Consider the following 27138-nt stretch of genomic DNA (forward strand, 5'->3'; position numbering starts at 1 on the left):
AGCTGCTAAATATTCTGGCTTAATGGATCATTTAGCGCGGAATGAAGCTGGTTATTCTGGTGTACCAGTTATTCTACCATCTACATTTACAGGAACTCCTAGGAATCTACAACGGCTTTATCAAGATGCAATGGCAGTTTTTTTGTGACCTATTCATTACTCACAGGTGTAATCCAAAATGTCCTGAATTATTAAACAACTTCGGGTCATCAGAACTTTCACAAAATCGATGTCAACAATGTCACACAGTTTTTTAAAATTCACAGTCTAACTCCCCAGAACCTGCTTACTGACCACTATTCTCACTCCAAGCAGCTGATCGACGTCCCTGTCACCGCCTCAATCATCACCAGCACTTCCTGATAATATCAACAGCATCAGTTACGATCGCATTGCCCTTCAATAAAAGTTTAAACTAAAGTTATTTGTTCTACTTGCTTCCATACATTAATTTTTGTAATATAACAATAAGGAATTTCTTACTGATGTGTTTTTAAAGATATTACATACCGTGGAATTTCCACGGGTCGTGCTAGTAGATCATAATTACAGAGAAATTGCTGAAAGAATAAAGCCAGAAAAATACAAATTGTCCTTAGCGCACATAGTTAGCTTTTATTATAATTAAAAACGAGACATGTTCACAATATTTGTAGAACGGTTTCTTTTATATTACGTTTCAATTATTTTTGGAGGCGTAAAATTGTATTATTTTATGCTACGACATTTTTATCAATCAGTGTTATTTTCGCAACGTCCGTTGACACATATGACTTACTTCAGGTGTCTCTTGTCGAACGCGAGTTTCTCTCTGTCGAATTTAAGAATCTTTCTATCGAACTCGAGAATATTCCCTTCTTGCTGTTTGACGCAGTAGGGGAAAGTACTTGGTAAAATTCAGTTTTAAATGTTACACTATTCAAGGAGTTGTAGGTGACATCCTCATTGCAAAGGAAACCCTCAAAATAATTGCAGATTTCTGAGGACATCTATTCAATCATAGTTGACGTAACAAGATCAAACTGCCCTCCGAGATTAAAAAAGAAAGAAATCCATTCGAAATTCCGTGCAGAATACTATTGCGAAATACTTATTACGTTTTCTACTAATGACTGACAAAACAAGAATATGGAACCTCCGTTGATTTTAAAAAATTGCGTTCGAAAACCTGTGCGCAATACAATTACAAATTACGTATGACATCTGCACAGTCATGTCTTACGGAACATGAGCATGGTACTCTCATGGATATAGGGTTTATTTCGAAATCCTGTGCGTAATCGTACGCTCGAAAGAAATATGCAGGGATTAGACGCGATACACCTGGAAAAGGTCAGCCATTACATCGAGCAAAACGGGTGAAAATAACAGAACAATAACTCGAAGCTTGTATTAAATAACCGAAGTATATTTTGCTTTCATATATGTGTTTGGTTCCATTTTACTTCGGTCGAATGTCCCTGATATGAAGGGGGGCCATTTCATGTGTTTAACACTTTATCTTTATAAAATACATAGATAATCAAATATTCAATTATAGTTCGCGTTTATCTTTCAAAAACCGAGTAAAGACGTTGAGAACATTATTTTCTCTTTTCTATAATCAACCATTTTTTAAATTTTGTAGTATATGATTGCTTTTGGTCTCTTGGTCTTACTTGATTCCAAGATAGAATTACGATTGGTCTGGTAGAGGGCCGTGACGTAACACTAATTAAAACAAATACATCAATACTCATAAAAGCCAGTCGGTTAGACACACCGATGAGATTTTATTTGTCCCATAAATAATATGGTATGTGAATATTTAATCAAGCTTTACTCGTAGCACATGAGTATCTTTATGCAAAGTTGACATGACAAGCCCTTGTACATAAAGACATTACAATTGTGATAAGTGTCTAGTAGACATTCAATATTCTCTGTTTGTACATGTGTATGTATATATGTTGAGTAAATTATGCAAATTTCATGTAATTCATTTGTTTCGACCACATGTCGTCTAATAATATAAATTAGGTTTAATATATCGAGATAATATTGTTTTTTTTGATAATTTAAAATAATTACTAGACACTTTTTATTTTGTAAGTATTTGTACATGTATGTACTATTTACAATTCAATTATTATTATTATTACTGTAATTATTATTATTATTATTATTATTATTATTATTATTATTATTATTATTATTATTATTATTCATAAAATATGTGATACGTATGCTGTACCTGATTGTTTTTTTTATTATTATAAACGTAATATCTGACATCTGGTATTTTGTAATTATGTAAGACTTCACAAATTGTATTTTTTTTTAAAGCATAACGTAAGAACTAACTAAGAAATGAACAGGCAGGACGTTATATAGATGATATTTGAAAGCGAAGTTGCATTAACCAAGACATCACACATATATATTCTTGTACAGTCTTTAACTGGTTTTCACATTTTCTCGAGTCTGGCACTTTTTTAAGTAGTTTAGCTTTCCAAAAATGTATTTGGAATTTCTCAAACTGTAACACCCCGACTAACAAATGACGCAACAATCAGAATATTATAGAGAAGTTTTATTATGTTGAGCGTTCAGTTTTATAAATGTTAATTAAATATCTTTCTTCATTCCATAGAATTTACACGCGCCTTACTGATATTGTTTTTATTTCATTACTGTTTTTGAACACTATCAGTGTTTAGTCATCAATGCCATTATGCTTTTTCATGCATTTGTATTTTCTATATATTTGCTCTGATAATATGTACAATGTTTTTGATGATGAATTATTCAACTGTTTATTTTACGAAGAGAAAAACCTGCAAAGTAACGTACGTCTAATCTCTTGTGGCTTTGGAAGGGTTGGAATTAAGTTAAATGAATATGACATTGATTTGTTTATTATGGTAATAGCAATATATAAGCTCTAATAGATCAAGAGATTAAACTGGTTGCACACCTGCAGTCTATCAGAATGTAATAATTTAACTTGAACTTCCGTCTATATCTAATATATAGTGAACGTTTGTTCGTTAGTTTACAAAACTGTATATTTAGTATATACGACAAAAACGTTAACATATTAAGGAGAGTTAAGCCTGGTCAGAACTAAATGTATAACCATTTAGTAATATCAGATAAAATACGTGCTCTGATGCATGAAGAGGGATGGGCACCGCCAGGCCAACCTTCCCCATACTACGTTGCATGAAATTATAAACCGTCCCTAACGACATCCATGTCTTAAGAGACTAATTCATACAAAATCAATGTACGCATTTAACTCCTCATATTTATACAACACAGCGTATCACAAAAATGAGTGCACCCCTCACATTTATTTAAATATTTAAGTATATCTCTCTACGGGCCAATACCGAAAAGAAATTTGGTTAATATAAAAGATTTTATCAATTTTCCTCGCAAAATAATTTTTAAAAACCCATTAAAAGCTAAATCCCTGGTTACAAAAGTGAGTACACCCCATTACAAAAAGTTGTCAATATTAAATTAAAACATGTCAACTCTCAATATTTTGTGTTGCCACAATCATTATCTAAAACTGTATTTACTCTCCTGGGTATGGAGTTTACCAGAGATTAAACTGTAGCCACTGGAGAGCACTTCCACTCAATTACGCTCTCGTAGACCTGGTGGATATTGGAGACTTTGCGCACCTGCACTTTCGGCTGGATTGTGCTCCAAAGATGTTCTATTAAGTTCAGGTCTGGGGCATGCTAGACCAGCCAATCACTTTTACCCTCAACCTCTTCAGTAAAGCAGCTGTTGTCGTGGATGTGTGTTTTTGTGATTGTCATGCTGGAACACTTCTTTGCGACCTAGATGCTGGAGGGAGAGGATCATGCTATGTTGCAATATTTGTAAAGTGCATGTTGGACTTCATGTTTCACTCAATGAAATGTTATCTCCAATACCTGGCGCATTCATACAGTCCCAGACCATTACATTCCCACCACTTCGTTTGGTTGTAAGCATGGCACACTTTTTTTTGTAATCCTCACCTGGTCGCCGCCACAAATGCTTAATCCCATCAGAACCAAAAAAGTTATATTTCGTATCATCAGACCACAGGGCCTTATTCCAGTAATCTATGAGCTTTGTTGACATATCTTCAGCAAATAGCTTGTGGATTTCTTGATTTAAAAAAAGGCTTCTACCTGAGGTGATGCACACTCATTTGAAGGGTTCAAATATATGTGTGTCATGTATATATATATACATATATATATATATATATATGTGTGTGTGTGTGTGTGTATGTGTGTGTGTGCGTGATACCGGCCTTAATTGAAGAGAGGGATTTACACCGATTAGAACTATAAATAACGCTAGTAATTCCAACACCGGTGAGAGAGATGAGACTGCACTTAAAATGCTAGCCGAGTGCTCAGCAGATATACACGCACTCCTATCTTTGTACATTATTGTTAATACACTTGTTCCTTAACCGAACCTCGACTTGATTTTTCTTATTTGCACTGTTGTTCCACGACACAACAGATTGGCGACAAGGAATCAAAACCACCGTCATTGCAGAGCATCACCCAATGTGATTCGAATAAAGATTCGTCAAATCTTTACGGCAGAAAACCTTCGTCATTTTAATAGATATTTGGATACGCAAGGATTAACAGCGAATTAATTTCTACAATAGTAATTTTGCGACGGGGAAAAACTTGCTGCCAAAATCTACAGCGAAAAACGCGAATGTTGTCAATGATTTAATAATTGAATACACTTATTAATTTTTTTAGAAGGGGAAAAGGGTTCATTTTTTTCACCATAAGCCATTTTTCCTACGGTAAGAATTTTTTCTGCAAAGTTAAATGTTCAAAAGCAACTAGCAAATACCGTGTAAGCTTATCGTTATTTCGATAACATCTGGGATTTTAAAAAAAACAACAACAAAACACAGTTGACGTTGTCAAGAGAGAAAGAGTGAGACCGTGAAAAATAATTATTCGCGTACGTCATTTGTGCTTAGCAAACACGTAAAGAATCAATTCATTTTTTGCAAAAGGCAAAAAAAAAGAAAAAAAAACTAAAAGTGTCCCATACGAATTCGACGGATATTTCAAGCGACGGATTTTATTTTGCTACGACAAACGCGTGCAAATAAAAAAAAATGTTAAACAAATGTTATTTCGCTGGATTGTTCTAGTAAGACTAGAAATATTGCGTTCAATTAATTAAGTTACAAAAGGACTGCTAAACTTGTTCTTCAAACAAAAGAATTGGGAAGAAAACTTGGTTATTTTTTTTTACCAAGGAATATTTATTTAATACATACGTAAATTGTAAATTGAATTCGTGTTATGGATGCGAAATTCAACGATTCACTGTTTACATTGTTCCAATTAAAGGCAGAGCAAAATCTCGTGTTGCAAAAGCAGCAAATTCAACAACAAGTAGAAAGAGAAGAGAGATTTAAACACGCATCTGAAGAAAAACATATTTAACAACAGAAACGGTTCGAGGAAATATTGATGAAAACACGGGAGGAACAAAGAAAAATTCTGAAGGCGACACAGTTAGTAAAGCGCGCGATAATCAGAACGCATTTCCTCAAACAGCTGTGTGGACCGCTATTGAAAATTTCAATTTTAATCCAGAAGACGATGACAATTTCGTCCAGTACTCTAAACGATAAAAGGATATTTTTATATCGGATTGTGGTACCTGGTCAGTCGCGAAAAAGTCAGGCTTTTGCTAAGAAAATTTCGAACAGCCGAGCATACAAAATTCATGAATATTATTCTCCCAAAAAAGACCAGTGAGTTGAGCTTCAAGAAACAGTAACGCTACTTACAGAACATTTTTCTGCCAGAACGTCTGTTTTCATAGGTGATATAAATGCATGAATGTTACTAGAAGAGAGGGGGACGACTACATTACTTATGCAAGTATAGTGAACAAGCATTGCAACGATGTTAAACTGGAGAAATGATCAGCAGATAATTTTAAATGTTTAATATTTGTGCAAGGGATTGTCTTAAATAAAAACGCTGAAATCAGGCGTCGTGTTTTAAATAAACTCGAAAACGAACCAAATTTAAAAATAAAAAACTCGGTGGAAGACTGTGCACGGTTTATTGGGTTGAAACAAGACATTCGTGACATAGAGGAAAGCGAAGTGCCGCATATTAAAAAGATCCATCAAAAGAAAAATCCGACTTCAAAAAATAACCAGAGAAAGAAACAAAGAAACCATCCATCTGAATCATATTGGGGGTGTGGAAATAAACATTGGTACAATGTGTGCCCCTACACATTCAAAAAATGTGACAACTGCCACCAGAAAGGGCATAAAGCGTCTCATTGTATAAGAATTCTGGTAGAAAGATATCCGATAAACTTACGATATTGAACCTGAGGAACAAAATATCCGGAAATATGTACAGGCGAAATGTTTAAAAAGAAATTAAGGCTACAGCTTGATTATGTGTCAGACATTATAAATGTACAGACCTGGATGAGGCTTGTGAGACCTACTATTATACGAGTCAAGAATTCAAAGCTTCACAATCTAAGTTTCAAAAGTGACTGTCTCGCTTCTAGACGTTCGAATCCCATGTCTGGACTGTTGTCTGTCGTCCTCAGACTCTCTCCCAGTTTCTCCCACGGTTTCTCTAAAGTTTCTAACTATATCGAGAACTTCCCGTTTTCCATGACGTCATACACATGTTAAAATATGTGTCTTCTTTCACGTGTTCTGAAAATGCGTGTCCAAACTGTTTCCTTTGTTTACAAAAGGAATTTTAACCTATATTCCCAGTAACCTATATTTCCAATATGTTAAAAACATGTTTATTAAATTATCCTATAATTGCATTCCTCAATTGAATTTTCATAACAGAATTGACAGCGCACATTCTTTTCTTGAAACTATTTTATCTCTGAGCTAAACAATGGTTTGTTTTCACATTCCATTTGCTAATTCTCTCTCGTAATCTATTTCTAAACCTAAATTACGAGGTTCGAATTTCGTCTATGCTATTTAATTTTCATTTTAACTAAATCTCTCTATTTTTATACTTACATGAAAAGGGGACAGCCCTTATCATGTAACACTATGATTAAATCACATTACACGGCCAGAAGCATCAGTGGCGAAAAAATTACCTTCGGAGGAGAATTATTGACGAATATATTTTCTTCCAGAACAGGACCGAAAAAGCAATATTTGTCATGCGAAATTCAAACAATCTCTCGTGAAATGATCTGTTCGAAAAGTTTATACTATGGGATCTATCTTTAAGCTCATTTTGCCCAAAGGTTTAGTATTCGGATATGAAGGCAGAAAAACTTAAGAGGGAGTTAAAAGAAAATTTCCCAGTAGTATTTTCAGGCGGTTTAGTAAGTGTACCAAAGCGGTTTCAAAATTTGACGTAAAAGTAAATGAACAGCAAGTGTTCAGAAAGAATAGTTCCATACAACGCTAGAGAACAGATAGACGGTAATTTAAAAAGACTCGAAACATGGGTGTCATCGGAAAAAAATTGATCACAGTGAGTAGACTGCACCAACGGTTTACATCAAAAAGAGGAGTAAGGCGATTCGGGTTTTCACCGACTTCGAGACAGACTTAAACAGGGCATTACAATATCACCATTAACCACTTTCGAGCCCTAAAGAAATATTTGCGAAACTGAGTGGAGGGAAATATTTTTCTAAAATCGACCTCAGTGACGCGTACTTACAACAAGTTACAGTCGATAATGAGTGCTCAAAACTGCTATATATATATATATATATATATATATATATATATATATATATATATATATATATATATATATATACCCATAAGGGATTGTCGAAGTTTAACAGACTTCTTTTGGGGTCAAAGTCGCCCATGCGATTTTTCAGAAAATTATAGACATTATGTTAAATAGGTGGGATTTCGCAGTAAGGACGTAACGAAAAGCGCTCGCGAAGAACAACACAAAGCTCATGTAAACCAAGTATTCAAATGGATCCAGGGTTATGGATTTAAAGTAAAACAGGAAAAGTGTACATTTTTCATGCCGATAATAAAATACCAGGGGCAAATCATCGATAAACATGGAAAAAGGCCGGATCCAGATGTATCGGGTGCAATAAAGAATATGCCTGCTCCACAAAATATTGCGTCTTTACAAAGTTTCTTGGGTTTGGAAAATTACTACAATGTATTTGTGCCAAATATGCATAAACTAAGGTCGCCTTTAAATGAACTGTTAAAGAAAGACTAACATTTGTCTGGATGCAAGAGTGCGAAGAAGCATTTCGGGAAATTAAAGAGATTTTAACGTGTGACTATTTTCTGTCACATTATAATCCCAAGCGGGGAATTATAGTTGCAAGCGATGCCAGCTCCTATGGCATAGAAGGATGAATTTTACACAAAATGAATGATGGGAAAGTGAAACCCATAGCAGATTCATTCCGATCTCTTTTGCCAGCCGAACAGAACTACTCACAAATTGAAAAAGAGGCTCTAAGCATTATATTCACGGTAAAGAAGTTGCATCGTTTCCTGCACGGTAGGCAGTGTCTGTTACAAGCAGGCCACAAACCATTGTTAACGATATTCGGATCGAAAAAGGGACTACCACAACATACGGCGAATTGACTCCAAAGATGGGATACCATACTTCTGAATTAAAAATTTTAAATGTAGTATGTACCATCTTAAAATTTGGTAATGCAGACGGGTTATCGGGGTTAATACCTAAGCAGACAAAATCAGTGGAGGATATGGTAAAAGCAGCCATTCAAGCGGAAGTTGAAGTAAAAAATACGTTATGTGACACATTAAGAGAACTTCAAGTAACGCTTAGTGAGATTAAGAGTAAGGCAGAGGTGAACGAATTTATCATACGCACGAAAGAAAGGAGCAACAATAACGAACTGGATGCAGAAATGTATTCAATTTGCGATAACGTCCTGTTATATAGTGACAGGGTCGTAATTCGTGCGACATTACAGAAAAGAAAGGAATTCCATGTAGCACATCCAGGTATATCAAGAATTAAAAGCCTTATGCGTTTTTAGTTTATTGACCAAACAGGGATAAGGATATAGAAGGAAAATCAGGGAGTGTAGAGGATGCGCATTAGCTATGAAATCTCCTCCGACGCAATTCGGATCGTAGTAAAACCGGACCAAACTTGGTCGAGGATTCGATTAGATTTTGCAAGACCACTATATTGGTGCTACTATCTCATTGTTGTAGTAAGCCTGCCTAAATGGCCCGAAGTATTAAAATGTAGGAATCCCACATCCGAGGTAACTATCAATTACTGTATAAACTATTCGCTAGGTTTGGAGTAGTAGACTGCATTGTTACAGACAATGAAACGCAGTTTACGTCTCATTGTTGTAGTAAGCCTGCCTAAATGGCCCGAAGTATTAAAATGTAAGAATCCCACATCCGAGGTAACTATCAATTCCTGTATAAACTATTCGCTAGGTTTGGAGTAGTAGACTGCATTGTTACAGACAATGAAACGCAGTTTACGTCTACCGAATTTAAACCTTTTTGTGAGGATCATCTAATCAAGCATACACCAATTCCGCCATACAACCCAAGAAGTAATGGGCAGGCAGAGAAATTCGTTGACACATTCAATAGAGCTCTGAAAAATCTAGTGATCGCCGACGGATAAGTCAATCATACAGGTTTTACAAGTCTACAGAGTCACTTCGAATGCAAATATCGAAATGTTGAAGACACATGCTGAGGTTATGTTCGGACGCAAGGTTAGATCGATTTTTCGCAAGTTGTTACCAAACCAGGATAAGTAAAACCTTAAAAAACCGATGACAAAAAATGGCATAAAGCTGGTAAAGAGTTTTCTACAAGATTCACAAAAATGATAAGACTTTCTTGGAGTCCGGCATTGTTAAGAAACAAATTGGCAGCATGGTCTAAATGATTAAGGGACCAAACTTCGTGCAGAAACGTCACACTAACCAAATTCGGGAAAGATACACGAACGGGGAGGTCAACAGATCGCCCGATGTGGACATCATGGACATAGTGTTTGATACTTTTCAGGTACTCATACCAGAGAGAGCTCTGGAGAACGGAAGCTCAGACAGAAAACGGAAATTAACAGAATTGATTAGGGTGAACCCAAAAACAAAAACGTTATTACTCCCAGACGGGATATTTTCAAAGAGGGCTGTTATACCAGCCTTCCTTGGACAGAGGAATTTGCACTGTAAATATCGTTAGTAATTCCAACACCTGTGAGAGAGATGTGACTGCACGTCAACTACTACCCGAGTGCCCAACAGATATACACGCTTTCCTATCTTTGTACATTATTATTAAGACGCTTATTCCTAAACCAACCCGCGACTTGGTTGTTCTTATTTTCACTGTTTTTCACGATACAACACTATATATATATATATATATATATATATATATATATATATATATATATATAGTATTTGAGACTACTCTAGTATGAACGATTTACTACGTCGTTACGTATTATATAACCCGTAGGAGAGATAATGGAATGGGAACTACAGATGTTATAGATTTTATAGGAATGATGCTCTCCTGATGAAACCACTCTTAAACGAAGTAAGAAGTATTAAATAAAAGTAGATATAACTTCCAATATGAAAGGAGAACATTTCCTTGATGTAAGCTTTAACGTGAAAACAATATGCGCACAATATAAAAACAAAATGCAATTCCAATTTACATAGCTGAAGTTGCTAATGATAAAATAATCAATGATACAATATTCCTAAAAATTATGTGTAAAATAATAAAAAACAACAACTCAGGAACAAACACCTAGATAACATTCAGTTAAGATCTTGGATTAAGTTGCCTCAAAATAAATAGCAAATGTTATTTTTACAGAGCAAGTACTTAATATCTCCTGAATGCTTGCTTATTTACCTATGATTGTTTTATTTGGTTTTATATTTTTTTTATCTGACTTTAATATCTACCTATCTTTATATTATATATATATGTATGTATATATATATATATATATATATATATATATATATATATATATATATACATGTCTGATAATTCTGCATAGAAAAGTAAGATGTACTTTACAAATAATAACTACTAAACCTGAGGGATAATTTTCACGTCAGTTACAACAAATATTAGGAGACATTAAGTACTTGCTTAATAAAAATGTCATATATTAATTGCCATATATATTTAAATAAATTACTATATATATATATATATATATATATATATATATATATATATGTATATGTATATATATATATATATATAAAGATGAAGGTGTGTTTGTGTGTCTGGTCACGAATAGGCGCCTATATGGTTGACTAATATAGAAAACTGATCACATCTAATGATAGAAGATGTATCGAGTCACAGGAATGGGTATGTTTGATCTGGCATAATGATGATTCATTAAAATTTTGGAGTCTTCGTACGCGCCTTGTCCACAAAGTATGGAAATAAAAAAAATGAAAAAAAAACGTTTACAGGGGTTTTTGATATAGATGCACATAATGCTACTTTTATAAGTATTCTTTGTACTTAAATAGGGATATTATAATAATATTGTGGGGTCTGCGTTCGCGCCTGACCTCCATAGAATCGAAATAGGCACACACCTTGATAAAGACTTTTCATATCTGTCTGCGTAAATATACTTTTATAATTATGTTTCAGTTTGAAGAAATATGGTATAATAAAATTATGGGAGTGTTCGTTCGCGCCTGACATTCATAAAATGGAAATATGTCACAAAGTTTAACAAGGTGTTTTTCTTTATATAGATCCACAGAGTATTGTGATAAGTGTTTCAGTGTGAACATGTATGGTATAATAAATTATGGGGCTGATCTATTTTATTTTTACTTTCATTATATTTTTTTTGTTGGTTTTGATACCCCCAAATTCGAAAATATCTCTTTACAACCCTTCCTTTTCATAACCTATCATACTTTCATAATCAGAGTCTATTTTCTGTAGGCTGTTTTTGAACCCAGTCAACGACGGGTACTTTGCTAGTATATATATATATATATATATATATATATATATATATATATATATATATATATATACAAACAACTCTTTACACACACATATATATATATATATATATATATACATATATATAGGTGGAGATATAGGTTTCCAGTAAGAAGTAGGTGTACATATGATGATTGCAACTTCTTGTCAGACGAGTGCCACTCCCTCAAGCACTGAAAGTCCATGAACCGAAAATGACTTTTATTCCTGCCGGCGAAATTCACACGCTCAAGCAGACGCGACACTGAATACGGTCACTGGTATACATACATATATGTACATGCACGCATACATACATATACACACACAACACATACGCATACATATAACCCACATATATGTATGCATACACAGGCAGCACATAATACACATGCATACACATACATATAAATGCCTAAACACACACAATACGGCCAGTGGCCTACAGACATATATGTATATATAAAAGCGAATATACATATATACACACACACACCCATACATATCTCGAAAGATACACACACATATGCATATATACTAACACAATGCATAATGCACATACATACTTATACATACACACATGCATACATACACATATACAAATACACACACGCATATACAGATACATACACACATATACTTACATATACACATACGTACACATATCACATATATATGCATACACTAATCTACATATATACACATACATAAATATTCACTTAATGACATACATGTACATACATACACACATACATGTGCATACATACACATATATGCATGCATACATATACATACACACATGTATATGTACACGTACACACATGTATATATACACATACATAAAAACAAAATATATACGTACATACATACACACAAACATATATACACACACGCATATATACATGCATACACACTTAGATATACACATATACATACACATATACATAAACATACATACACCTATACATACATATAATCATAGATATATATAATGATGGCAGATCAATTATTACATGCTTCCACCATTTCTGGCCTACACGCGTCACAACTTTTCCATCGCCACAGGACCATTTTTTTATAGACAAATGCCTGAGTGAGTATCTATACAAAGATGATGCTACAGAGTTTTAGCATCGTTAGACAGCTAAATCTCTCTCTCTCGGTTAAAAATGCTGACATCCAGCAACAAGCAAGAGCAAGATAGGCAGCAACAAGTCAAACTCCAGACCAGCTTTATGCGTGTACTGGTCCCGCTTTATCTTTTTTTTAATCAGAGATTGGCTTCTCACAGAGGGGTTGCGTTCACAACGGCTAACGGGAGCCGTCTCAACCCCAATATACATGGAAATAAACACAAGCCTACATACAGATGTAAGCCAATACACGTATGCATGTGCACACATAATCACGTAGATGCACACATATACGCATATACTTACATATACATATACATACGTGCACACACATATACATGTAAAATACACATGAAGGAACATTCCAAAAGTCATAAATAGTAAGTGATCAGCGACTGGACCGTTTTTGTCCCTTTTTCTTCCTGAACTTTTTTTTTTTAATAAAGTCTGTTTTAGACTCACACTTCTGCAGTACATGATAATGATGTTGAAAAATCCACTCATAATTTTTCAAATAAACCAACGTACGAACGGCGAGAACACAATCCAACTGAAATGAATTAAATACGCTTGGATTTTTTAAAAATAAAATGTTTATTTTAGACTCACACTTATGATAATGACGTTGAAAAATTAAAATATTATTTTCCAAATAAATCAACGTACGAAACGACGAGAACACAATCCAATCGAAATGAATTAAAGACGCTTGGATTTTTTAAAATATACATACATACACACATACGTACTGGCATACACGCATATACAATTGTATGAATGTTCATATTCAAAAAACATATACTTACAGACACATATAGACATATATATATACACATATATATACATAGACATGCGTATATTTATGCTAAGTAAATAAAGTAAAGTTAGAATAAATAAATAAACAAATAAATAAATAGAAATATCAATACAAATATATAAATAAACGGGCGTAGTTAATAATGCGAAGTTAGGTAGACGCATTGTAAAATATGTTCAAAATGCATGTAGTCGGTTTAATATTAAGAGGTATGTATTGATTTGCTTTGCTTATTGGACAGGGATAAAGTTATACTGTGTAGAACAAATTTAGGGATCAAATAAAAGTAAGGATACAGATAGGAATACAGATATAATAAATTAATAGATTGAGAGAATAAAAAGAGAAAGTTATAAAAGGGGGTATAAAGGTTTAAAGGTTAAGTTATAATTAGTCAGGGGTTCTTGTAGTTTCGTTAAGTTCATATATATATATATATATATATATATATATATATATATATATATATACATATATATATATATATATATATATATATATATGGGGCCTAACATGGTATTTGGTGGTTGTTATGCTTTACTTTATTTTCAGTGTCAAATGTTTTGTGGATTCAGGCATATATACACATACAAACACATACATGCATATGAACTCAGAAATAGCTATACGAGGCTGCTGGATCATTGATATGGTCTAACAACCGAAACATATGTAACCAAAGAGATAAAAGGTAACAAAAAATAATAAAATACACATGTGCTCTGCAATAGTATTGAGCATTCTCTTCAGGTGTTTGTCTAATTGGCCGTTTTACTATATATATATAATATATATATATATATATATATATATATTTCATTATGCAAACATCATTGATTACGTATGTATGTAAGCAACATTGTGTGTATAATGAACAAACTCTATACAAGTTCTGCCCTGTATTAATCAGTCTGTAATAATCACGCGAGTTCCAATGGATTGGCATCTAGGAAACCAATCGATACAACCAATATATATATATATATATATATATATATATAAATATATATATATATACATACACACACATACACCACACACACACACACACACACACCCACATATATATATATATATATATATATATATATATATATATATATATATATATATATATATATAAAAGACGTCTGCATATCTTCGAGGGGGTGTAGAATATGAACCGAATTTTTATATTTTTTCTTTTATCTTAGCAATTTTCTTTAATTGATTCTTTTGCAAGAAATCGTATAATCAGCAGATAAAATAAATAATCTATTTCTGTGTTTCGATCGGCCAGTTTGATTATCAAGGATCTCGGATGTAAACTTGGCAGAATTTATTACGTTAGGTCAGTAGGTTCACCAACGGAAGGAATCGTAGAGCTTACTATGTTGGTGGAGGAGAAGATATATACGTTAATTTTCGGAATGACATGATGAACGGACGAGCACTGATTCATGTCTATTGTACAACTCACATTAATCAAATTCCAAATTAATTAATTAAATCAAAATTAGTGGAACATAATTGGACAAAGATATAAATTTCAATCAGTGCGAGATTAGAATGGCCCCGCTGAACACTGTGTCTCCTTTGATGCACACACAAACAGGCACACCCACACACACAAACATACGCACAAATACAAAGACATCCACACGCACATACACATGTATACATACATATATGCATACAATTTGCCATAAACATTTTAAAAATGCAAATACAATTATTAATACATATATATGTTTAAATGTAAATTAAGTAAATCATTAGAAAATATTCCATATTGGAAATAGAGCATTAGCTTCAATTTGCAAGATGTGAAATTGCTTTCATATATATATATATATATATATATATATATATATATATATATATATATATATATATATATGGAGAGAAAGAGAGAGAGAGAGATTACAATAAGTTTACCAAGAAAATCAAAATGGTAAATTTAAAATATATTATAAATATTAAAGAGTTAATATTTACAAGTAAAGTAATCTCAACCAGATGTAAAAGCTCAATAAAACCGAAAAGGAAATAGAGCTCTATACCCACTTATCTTGTGCTTCCTTTTTAAAATTAAATATGTTTTTAACTGTGTTTGAAGATGTTTTTTAACATGTTTTATTAATCATTTGTTCATATATATACATATATATATATATATATATATATATATATATATATATATATATATATATACATATACATACATGGACGGAAATGTATAAAAAATAATACGAAAAGTATAAAAGCTTATAACTTTTCTTTATTCTTTTTCAATTGATTAAGCGCAGAAATACAAAATAATATTATGAAAAAAAATTAAAAACGTTTTTACAGGTATATAATTTTCGAACGATTCTTCAGTTTTCATATATATATATATATATATATATATATATATATATATATATATATATATATATATATATATATATATATCTTACGCTCACGCTAAGCGTATTTATTTAACCGTCTCAAAATGTAACCTAATTTTGTATTTCTAGTAAACTTTTCCAAGTTAACAACTAAAGGATGAACTGTATATCATTTAGGTTCCATCCCACCCAAACCATTTTAATATAATGTATTTTAATCAATTGTATATATTAAGTCCACTATAAGAAACAATGGTGGGTTAAGTCGATCATAATAAATACAAAATCTGTATGAAGTAAAATATAGTTAAATATATTTCACGATCAGCTCAGGTTGGGAGGGCACTAATATAAATTGGTTACAATATAATAATCAAATAAGAATTGGTTCTATTATTATAAACAAGATCGAAATAATCATAGATAAAACTAGCTTATTAAGCGCATCAACTTAAGGGTATATCAGTTTAAGAAAAATGTGTACTCTCATCCAGTTTTTGTTTCCTTTTTCTAAATTTACTAACAAACACAATTCTTTTATTCCAATTATATCTATAATCTCTGTATTAGATATTTAAAATAATAATTTTGAACACACACACGCAGACACAAACGCACACACAAACACACACACAACACACACGCACATACATAAACACACGCACACACACACACACACACATATATATATATATATATTTGTTGGAGGCCCCCCTCTATGGGATTGATGGAGTATCTCATAACGCTTAATCTGGTGACCTCACTTCCGGTATCGAGTACCGGTGCCGGCAGTCAGAGATTAGCACGTGCCCATGATCGTGTGCAAACGCCCTACCGTTGAGAAATGGTATTGCTCAACCTGCTTTTCCCTGTAAAATTTTTGAATACATTTTCGTTGCTTAAAGTCCTGTGTTCCTTCGTGTTATTATTATTTAACCCCATAACAACTGGCGACGTCGGATTCAACTTTCACACGAGGTAACTCCATATAAAAGGAAATGAATTTGACTTCAAAAGAACTCCGGATTTGCAAGCTAAGTATTCAGCTGGCAATTACATTCTAAAACCAAAATTCTAAAAAAAGAACAACAAAACGAACACATGGCAAAGTTATCGACTCAAGTGTGAGTTAACCTTATTATATCTATATTTAAATTGAAAGGAACTGTGATAAACGCATTTTTGTTAAGACCGTAAAAGTTAATTCGGTTGCTTTTTGAAGGAGGAAAAATAAAGTAAAATTTCGACCCAATTTCACCGGGGGAACAATTCTATTGAAAATTATCGACTATTTATGTGTATGCAAATTTGAACATTTTCAAATAAAGTCAAAAGTTGTTTTTGCCTTTGTTTTTTGCTGCTAACTTTACGAAATATTTCAACAGGAGGGAAATGTTTTTACCATTTTGATTTTACTTGGACTAAAGGAAATGCTTCTTTTATTCAGTGGAATTTTCTGAAATATTCTATTTTTAACAGTTGGTTCTAAAGTGAGAAAATCCGCGTGGGGGCAACCCTCCACAGACACACACATATAAAACTAGTAATTTTTGTTAACTTCCAGCCAATTCAACAATTAATTTTATTCTTTCGCAACTGTAGTATATCACAGTATATTTTTTGTTTCCCACGTAAAAATAATTGTTTGTCCACCCTCATATTGGGTTATCTCTAAGTTTCTTATGAAAAAATAAACATACATTACTCCCGCCTCATACGCACACACTCAAAGAAAGGACAATTTCTTTTTTTTTTCTCTCTCTCTCTCTCTTCTCCAGTCAAAATCGAAATAATTTTTGTCTGGTGCGTTTGAAATAGCATTAGAACATGGAGGAGGTTAAAACAATATTAATACAGCTAAGCAAGGCCCAGATAGACCAGCAGCAGTAGGCTAAGGAAAATCTAAAAGAAGTTAAAATTTCAAAAGAGGAAACAAGCATTGGAAGAGAGCGTACTACTTCAGCAACAGAGACAAGAAGAGCTATTGTTAAATATATTAGATAGAAGTGAACACAGGGCCGACAGTTTTGCTTTATCCCAAAGTAAAATATTGAACGTTCAACTATCAACCAAAGATGGATGAGGAGTTGGACGCTTTCTACCCTAGATATTAGGACCTATGAGGACCTATTCACCATGGACTGTCAAGAGTGGAGCAACGCTAAGAAACTTCGCCTACTTTTAGTAAATTAGGGACCACAGAACATAGCAAGTTTGTGGATTATATTCTCCCCAAGAAGACAAGCGAATCGGAATTTTCTGAAGCGGTCAAACATTTATCCGAACTGTTGAGCCCGAATTCTACGTTTTTCATATAAGATGGAAGTTCTTGCAACTGCAAAAAAGCGACGACGACGATTATCTAACCTTCGCGAACGGGGTAAATAAACAATGCGATGATTTGCGTTTATCTGACTTATCGGCAGATGACTTCAAGTGTTTAATTTTTGCCCAGGGTCTAGTCTCATACAAAAACTCTGAGATTAGACTACGTGTTCTCTCTCGACTTGAGACCGAACAGGGCATCAGCTTCTAGAAGTTGGTCGAGTATTGTCAACGGGTAGTCTGCGTAAGGAACAACTCGAGACACGTCGAGGTGTCAGACACAACATTCATTAGAAGAACGACCTTCAGGCTGAAAAAAAAATACTCACCCCGAAATAGCAAGGCTGGAAGTAAGAAAACTCAGGTTACACTGAATAAGGACCACCCAGTCACAAGACCCGGATTCCCCACAAGCCAGTGCAATCGCTGCGCCGGGAAACATTGGTCGAGTCAATGTTTATACAAACATAAGTACTACAACGAATGTGGCAGGAAGGGCCACAAAGCGATTCAGTGCAGGAACAACAAGGGCATGTACAGGTCTGACGCATTAGTTTTGACTTGGATTCGGATAAGAACCGGCGCAATTATGTCACATTTTACAACGCAAATAAATCTGTGCATCTACAATTGGATTCCCGATCAGACCTGTCCATCATTAAATTAAGACGTGGAAAAGGCTAAGGAAACCAACGATGCGGAAGACGAACAAATCAGTTCGAGCTGTGACAGGCGATGAAGTGGAATTTGATGGAGTGTTCACGCTTCCGGTGATCTTAAATGGTGTTACTAATAAATTGAAAGTGTATGCATATAGGACATCCGAAAACCTCTTCGGTACTGACTGGATGGAGCGATTCGAATTGTAGCAAATTCTGTCATAGGGTAGAAGACTCGTCTACGGAAGCGCAACAATTGAAAGATGAGTTAAAAGGGGAATTTTCCAGAAGTATTCTCATCAGGACTAGTAAAATGTACAAAAGCTATAGCAAGATTCGAACTAAAAGAAACCACTTGCCCGTTTTCACGAAGAAACATAAGGCCCTATTTGCAACAACAAGGAAGCTTCAAAGGAGGTGCAAAAACTGAAACTGCAAAGGTAAAAATTCCCCAAGCCAAAGAAACAATTTCTACACGTCTGTAGGATTACACCCAACCGGAACACTCCAACAGCAGTCTAGCCTGCAGAAACGATATTTTCGCGGAAAGTGAGATCCGTTTTTGACAAGCTCTTACCCAAACAATCAAGGCTACTAGTGACCATCACGTACCGTGTAAACATTTCAGACCAGGTGAAAGAGTCTTTTTCAAATGTTTTAAAAACAACACACCATTCTGGGAGGTGGGTACAATTACTGAGAAAGTCGGTGACATGTATATATCATCCAAGGACCGACATATACTTACAAGCATACACAAAACCAATAAGGAGATGTCGATCTGTTGAAACCAGCGACAGTCATCCATTGAACGATGATAAGATAAACACTGTCTTCGAAACCTTTGATCTTAAACCGCCTCAACAATCTCCTGAACTACGGCAGTCGTTTCGTAAGAGAATGGTTACCGAGTCATTGATGGTTAACTCTAAACGGTAGAGGTAGTGACAGCTTTTACGAACAAATGGCTTGGGAGTGTGGTGGTGGAAACGCTCCTCCATGGGATTAATGGACTATCTCATGACGTCACTCCCTCTGGTAAAGTCAGTTCCGGACCGAGTACCGGTGCGGGCAGTCAGAGATTGGCATGCGGCCAGGGAGGTCGTGTGCAAACGCCCTACCGTTAAGAAATGGTATTGCTCAACCTGCTTTTGCCTGCAAAATATATGAATACTTGTTCCTTCCTAGGAGTCTTGTGTTCCTTTGTTTTATTACCATTTCACTATTGTATTCTTTTGCGTACAAAATATTAAACGGACATTTTTTGTATGAACAAATGTTTAATGTTTACAAACAAAAATAAAACACGAAAGTTAAACAAAATATTGTAATGTATGAGTATGTTTTCACTTTCGATTATGTACAAATAGGTTGTGGCGGGACAGAACTTAATATAGGGACTTAAAACCGTTCCGTATTATTACGTTTGAAATGGAGAGTACCGATGACATTTCATTTAAACTTTTCGAAAAGTATATAAAATATTACGCTCTTATTTAAATTGTTTTCTTTTTAATATTATATTTTCTATAACCCTTATTGATTTTACAATGTAATTAAGTTTCTAAGTTACATTACAGTTTATCTTCTTGTATTGTTCTCTCTCATTACTTCCGGTTATAAGATAGACGAATGTTGGCTGAAGAGAGCTCGATAAGGATACCTTAAACGGGCCTTATTATCGGGCTTGAAACCGACGGTACCAATGACCTGTCTCAACTAACAACTTTCTGTACACAAAATATATATATATATATATGCACATTTATATATATATGTATATATATAACCATATTATATATAATATATATATACACATATATATATATACATATACAAATATGTATATATATATAAATATGTTATATATATATATGTATATTATATATATAATATACATATGTATACATATATAAATATATATTTTCTATAACCCTTATTGATTTTACAATGAAATTAAGTTTCTAAGTTACATTACAGTTTATCTTCTTGTATTGTTCTCTCTCATTCTCTTCTCTTTTCTCTTGGTTTCCATATATATATATATATATATATATATATATATATATATATATATATATATATGCACATTTATATATATATATATGTATATATATAACCATATTATATATAATATATATACACACATATATATATACATATACAAATATGTATATATATAAATATGTTATATATATATGTATATTATATATATAATGTACAATGTAATTAAGTTTCTAAGTTACATTACAGTTTATCTTCTTGTATTGTTCTCTCTCATTCTCTTCTCTTTTCTCTTGGTTTGCATATATATATATATATATATATATATATATATATATATATATATATATATATATATATGCACATTTATATATATATATGTATATATATAACCATATTATATATAATATATACACATATATATATATATATATATATACAAATATGTATATATATAAATATGTTATATATATGTATATTATATATATATAATATACATATGTATACATATATAAATATGTATATAGGTACAAAGAGAGAGGGAGGGCGAGAGAAAGACAGATAATAATACAAGATGGTAAAGCATAATGTTACATGAAACTTTAGTACATTGAAAAATCTATACGGGTTACAAAACGTAGGAAACTGGAGTTACCGCTTTAAGTCATTGCATTTCAGAGCTTACCGTTTTCCGTCAGCCGAGAAGAAACAAAACCGCGTATAAAAGAAAATAAATAGACTATACGTTCGTTTACACATTAAGATTATAAGCTGGATTGCTTTTTTCTGATTATAATTAAACAAAAAAAAGATTTTATATAGGGGCGGTATTATGGTTATAAAATAGAGCAAGGTGAGCAACAAACAATAAATGCTAACAGTAAATACAAAATATATGTAAAAAAAATCAATACTTAAATATTATTTTAATTCTTCGAAATATTAAAGAATTTTTAAAACTTTTACAAAAGTTATTACAACATTAGATATTCAAGAACGTAAAAAATCTTAACTTAAATTAAAGTTCTGATATGCACATTTTATATTATAATACATAAATAAAGTATGTAAAATAAAGTCCAAAGAATTAAAAGAGTAAGAATTAGAAACCAAAGTCAAGTATATTAAAATATAAATTAACTAAAATGATTTGCTAGTAATGCATAGGTAATCTGGTGTGCTGCAGGATAAAAATGACACAGAAGTTAAAATCCAGTACGCTCGTACGCAGAATAGTTGGGAGGAAAGATTTCAATATTTGTAATGATACTGTAAAGTAAACGAAGACGTAATCCGAATAAGTAATCCAGATCCATCTTCAGGAATAGAGAAATTCTAGCGGAAGTAACTGCATCACGGTTTCTCGTGCATAAAATATGTATTTCAAAGCATACAGTATTAGTCCATGTATATATATATATATATATATATATATATATATATATATATATATATATATATATATATTACTAAAAATTGGCGCATGAAGTTATATCTTCATATATTAATTTTTGTGATTGAATGAAGAAGTCATATATATATATATATATATATATATATATATATATATATATATATATATATATATATATATATGCTCAATACATAGGTAGAGCAAGGTAGAAAGTTATGAACATATATGTCAATTTTAGCTTATGGCTGTATAGCTTAATTATTGGTTACATATGGGCATACATACATGTTTCAGTGGAATCCCAATTTAAAGATACTACTTCATCAGATCAAAAAGGAGGGATATTGAAACGAGATAAATGACATCTGTTTTTATAAGATATTGTGGTGTGTTTCAAATTCTCGAAGAAAGTTGGGTGTATACTTTGTGAATGTAAGTAGTAGGAGTTTGGAGGGAAGTGTGATGAAGAAAAAAAGTGGCGTTGATGGAGAAAAAGGGAACAGTGCGGGATTGTGTAGTTAAGCTCTTGCAGCGGGAGGTATTGGTATTAATTTAACTTGGCGGTAATTTATTGGCCTGATTTTCGCTTGGATATAAAATGATTTCGTACCTCCATCGAAAATACTTTCCCATCTTATTGTTTTAATTCCTGTTTTTTTTTTAATCTTTTCTGGTTATGACTTCGTGACCCGTTTATTTTATTAATATATTCTGTTTTTTTTTTTATTTATTTATATTATTCCTTGCTTTTTTATCCGTTAATTTTTTTTCTCGTAATATAAATAATTTATTTAATTGTTTATTACTAGAGGCATGTCTATATAGTCAAATTAACATGTTTGTTTATATGATTTTAATAAAGCTGCTATCAGTGCCGGAGCAACGGTAAAACGCCTGTCGGCACATCTCAGGGGGTAGCATTTTAAGAGGGTAAAAATGAAAAAAAATAATAAAAAAGCTACTAAAAAATCTGTAATTTTCGGTTGTAAAAACTTAGATCACTTAGAATGAATCGGAAAAATGTGCCCCATATTTCTGATTTCCAAACCGATTCTTTAAAATGTTATTTTAATTTTGAATAATTGGTACTAATGATAATATAAATTGTTTTTAAATTATCACTAAAACCAAAATGATAAAATACGATATCAATTTATTTTACTTATAAAACAAAAAAAAATAAAATAAAATAATACGCAAAAATTCTTTCAAACAAGCAGATGCTTTACACGTTCCAAAAATATTAACAAATTAAATAAAACATTTTTTGTCAAGAAAAATACTTTGAAACATAACTAGTAATTAAACAATGCTACAGAGAATTGGACACTGGGAAATTAGCAACAGACAATTACGTAATTTTCGAATTGTAGAAACGTAATTTTATGATTGTAGAATTAAAGTCGACTGTAAACAGATTTTATAATCGTCCTATTGGGTGATAACACTTAAAATAGGAACTAAGTGCAACACCTCAAATACTAGTTAGGTGGTTTTATATTCGATAGTTACATACTGCCGAATTCCTCTATTGTGAACAGCCAATGAGTAATTGATTATTTTTTTTTACCTATTACATTTTTTTACCTATTACATTTTTTTTTTATAATTCTGGCATATTTATGAATAAACCGTAAAGTATTATGATAAATGAAATTCGGTAATAGGAGTTGCTTTTCTTAGATTTTTATGAACATAATAATTGTAAAAAATAAGGCAAGTAAAGAATCCTCGTAACGCACACCTAACTTTGCAAATTCCCCTTATTTGGTTTAAAACAAGAGTAAATAATAAAAAAATATACATGTTTATGTGATCGGCATTGGAATCCTAATCAAAACCATATTCTCATCAATATTCCATGGATGCTTAATTTCAATACCTTATAAAGATTAGTGATGTCTAATTTTCCTAAATTCAATAAAATAAAATAAAAAATATAAAAAGCGATTTTTTAATGTTTTAGATTCCTTTGGAATTTTATATGTTTTGCTTTGTTTTAATTGAATGCTGGTTTTCCTCCAATGTCCGTTCGTCCGGTGTGATTTTGTCCTTCTTAGTGAGCATTTGCAAATTTTAAAAAGTGTCCTCAGAAGTTTGCTTACAAAAACAACATTTCGATAATTTAAATGTATTAGTCTCTGATGAATAGGACATTAATAAAATTAATAAATTAAACCCTTTAGCATATATATGCGACAACAGGTGTTCGTTCATCTTTTCTTTAATTTCTGTTTATATATATTGCAGAAAAATTGGGTGTTAACAGGATTAGTAGATTGAACACTTTTCACACCTATACGTGACAAAACGTGTTTGTTCAGTTCTTCTTTGATTTCAATCTATGTGTCTACTAAAGCAAAACTGGTGAATAAGAGAAGACGGACTTGTATGACATTATAATAGAATAAACATTAAGACTAGTAATAGAATTATTTTTTTGCAAATTATATTTTTTATTCCGTTCGGCAATTTACTTTTCAAATTTTCCATACGCGAAGAGGATGCACAAAGGACATTGAAATATGCCAATATAAAATAAATGCTTTTTATGCATCTTAAAGATATTTAAAATGCATTTACATAATTGAAATTTGATTACTGGCATATTTTTTTATATATTGTCTTATGTTTATACTTTTATATTCATGTAATGCAGAATTTCGAATTGTTTCCTTTATAAAATAGAATAATACTTTTACCAGGTAAATGAGTTATTATCTTGCGTTTAGTAACATTTATTCGATTTGTATTTATTTTTACTTTATATTTTGCTTTCTTGTATAGTCTGGAAAATCATCCGACAGGTGAGAAGAAATAAACAAAAAAATAAATTTAAGAATTTAGAGTGGGGGTCATTTTCACATGTAAATTTAATGTAAAATAAACCTCCACATTCGACCTATTATATAGTTCTAGGGCAGTTAAGCATGCCCTACAAATATTTTTGTTGATTTTTCCATGGAAAATTTATTTTTCAGGAAGTTGAACTTTTTAACCCAACCCCCCTTTAATTAAGTTATTTACAAAATTGAAAACGTCATTGGCCACTATGCAAAATGCTACTACATTTGAAAATCGTGTAATAGAAAATCTCCATCATTCGATTCTGTATTCTACATGAACCTCGAATTTTGTGAAGGCTTGCGAAGTTTTTTGTTACAAAAATCATGCACATTTTTTCTAAAAAATCCTACGACATATATTCCTTAAGTAATCTTGACTAAAATCGTACACAAGATGGCGGCCATTAGTGAATGTGGAGAAATGGAACGGACGGTAAATTTTAGCGAAAAGAACTTAGCAAATCGACCGTAGAGCCTAACAAAAGAAACACCCAGCAGCAACAACACCTGGACTGCTAATAACAACAGCAAATAATAAGCGTTATTAAATGTTAACTACTCTGTACTTGATATGAAGGTATTAATAATGAAATGAAGAAATCAAGTAATGTTTTTTATTCAATTAAGTAAGGTTTTACATAAGAGTTTAATAAAAAAAAAGATACCGTAAACATTGAATTTAGTCTTTCATTCTCTGCATTAAAACCAAAACGAAACATTGAATCGAATAAACTAAGACGCTTCTTTCGTTTTATTCTCTTAATATGGTTAAAACAATTAATAAACAAAAAAAATAAACAATAGTCATCAAATAAAATCTAACTTGCTTTTTCAGATGAATTTTTTTCTGCTTTTATTTATATTTTTTCACACTACGTTTATTCTTTACTAAAAAGACATTAAATATGTATGTTTGATATTCTGGAAGATTGCATTAATTTTTAGTTATTTCATTTCACTGTTTTTTTTTGTTTTTTTTATTTCATTAAATTGTGTTGTTTTGACAAAAAATTAAATATGCAACAAATAAGTTGTACCACTGTTTATAAGAACTACTTGCAACCTACCTTAATTGGCGTTTTAGTCTAGTTTTAACCGCTATTTAGTTAATCTCAAATCTCAACATTTTACGAGTCGTAACAATTTAAGATGGCGAAAAATACGCCCTCTCTTTCTTTACATGCTCTGACGTAATTGAATTTACTCTTACCAAAGTCAACTGTTTTTATTGTATATATATATATATATCTATATATATCTATATATATATATATATATATATATATATATATATATATATATATATATATATCTTCAATAAAGCTTTCATTGTAAATTCAGTGCAGGCTTGTAGAATGTAGAGACTACGCATAAATAGTATAGTAAAACAAAGCAAATTGTACATTAAGAAACAATAGATAAATAATAACGCTTGTTTCTTATATGGGATTTAAATTAGGTAAAGTTCATGCAGTTAATCTTATATCTATAAGTGTGTAGATCAAAAAATACATTTTAATAATTTCGA

Source organism: Euprymna scolopes, chromosome 12, assembly GCF_053919585.1.
Source record: "Euprymna scolopes isolate OS-2025 chromosome 12, ASM5391958v1, whole genome shotgun sequence".
Classification (NCBI taxonomy): Eukaryota; Metazoa; Mollusca; class Cephalopoda; order Sepiida; family Sepiolidae; genus Euprymna; species Euprymna scolopes.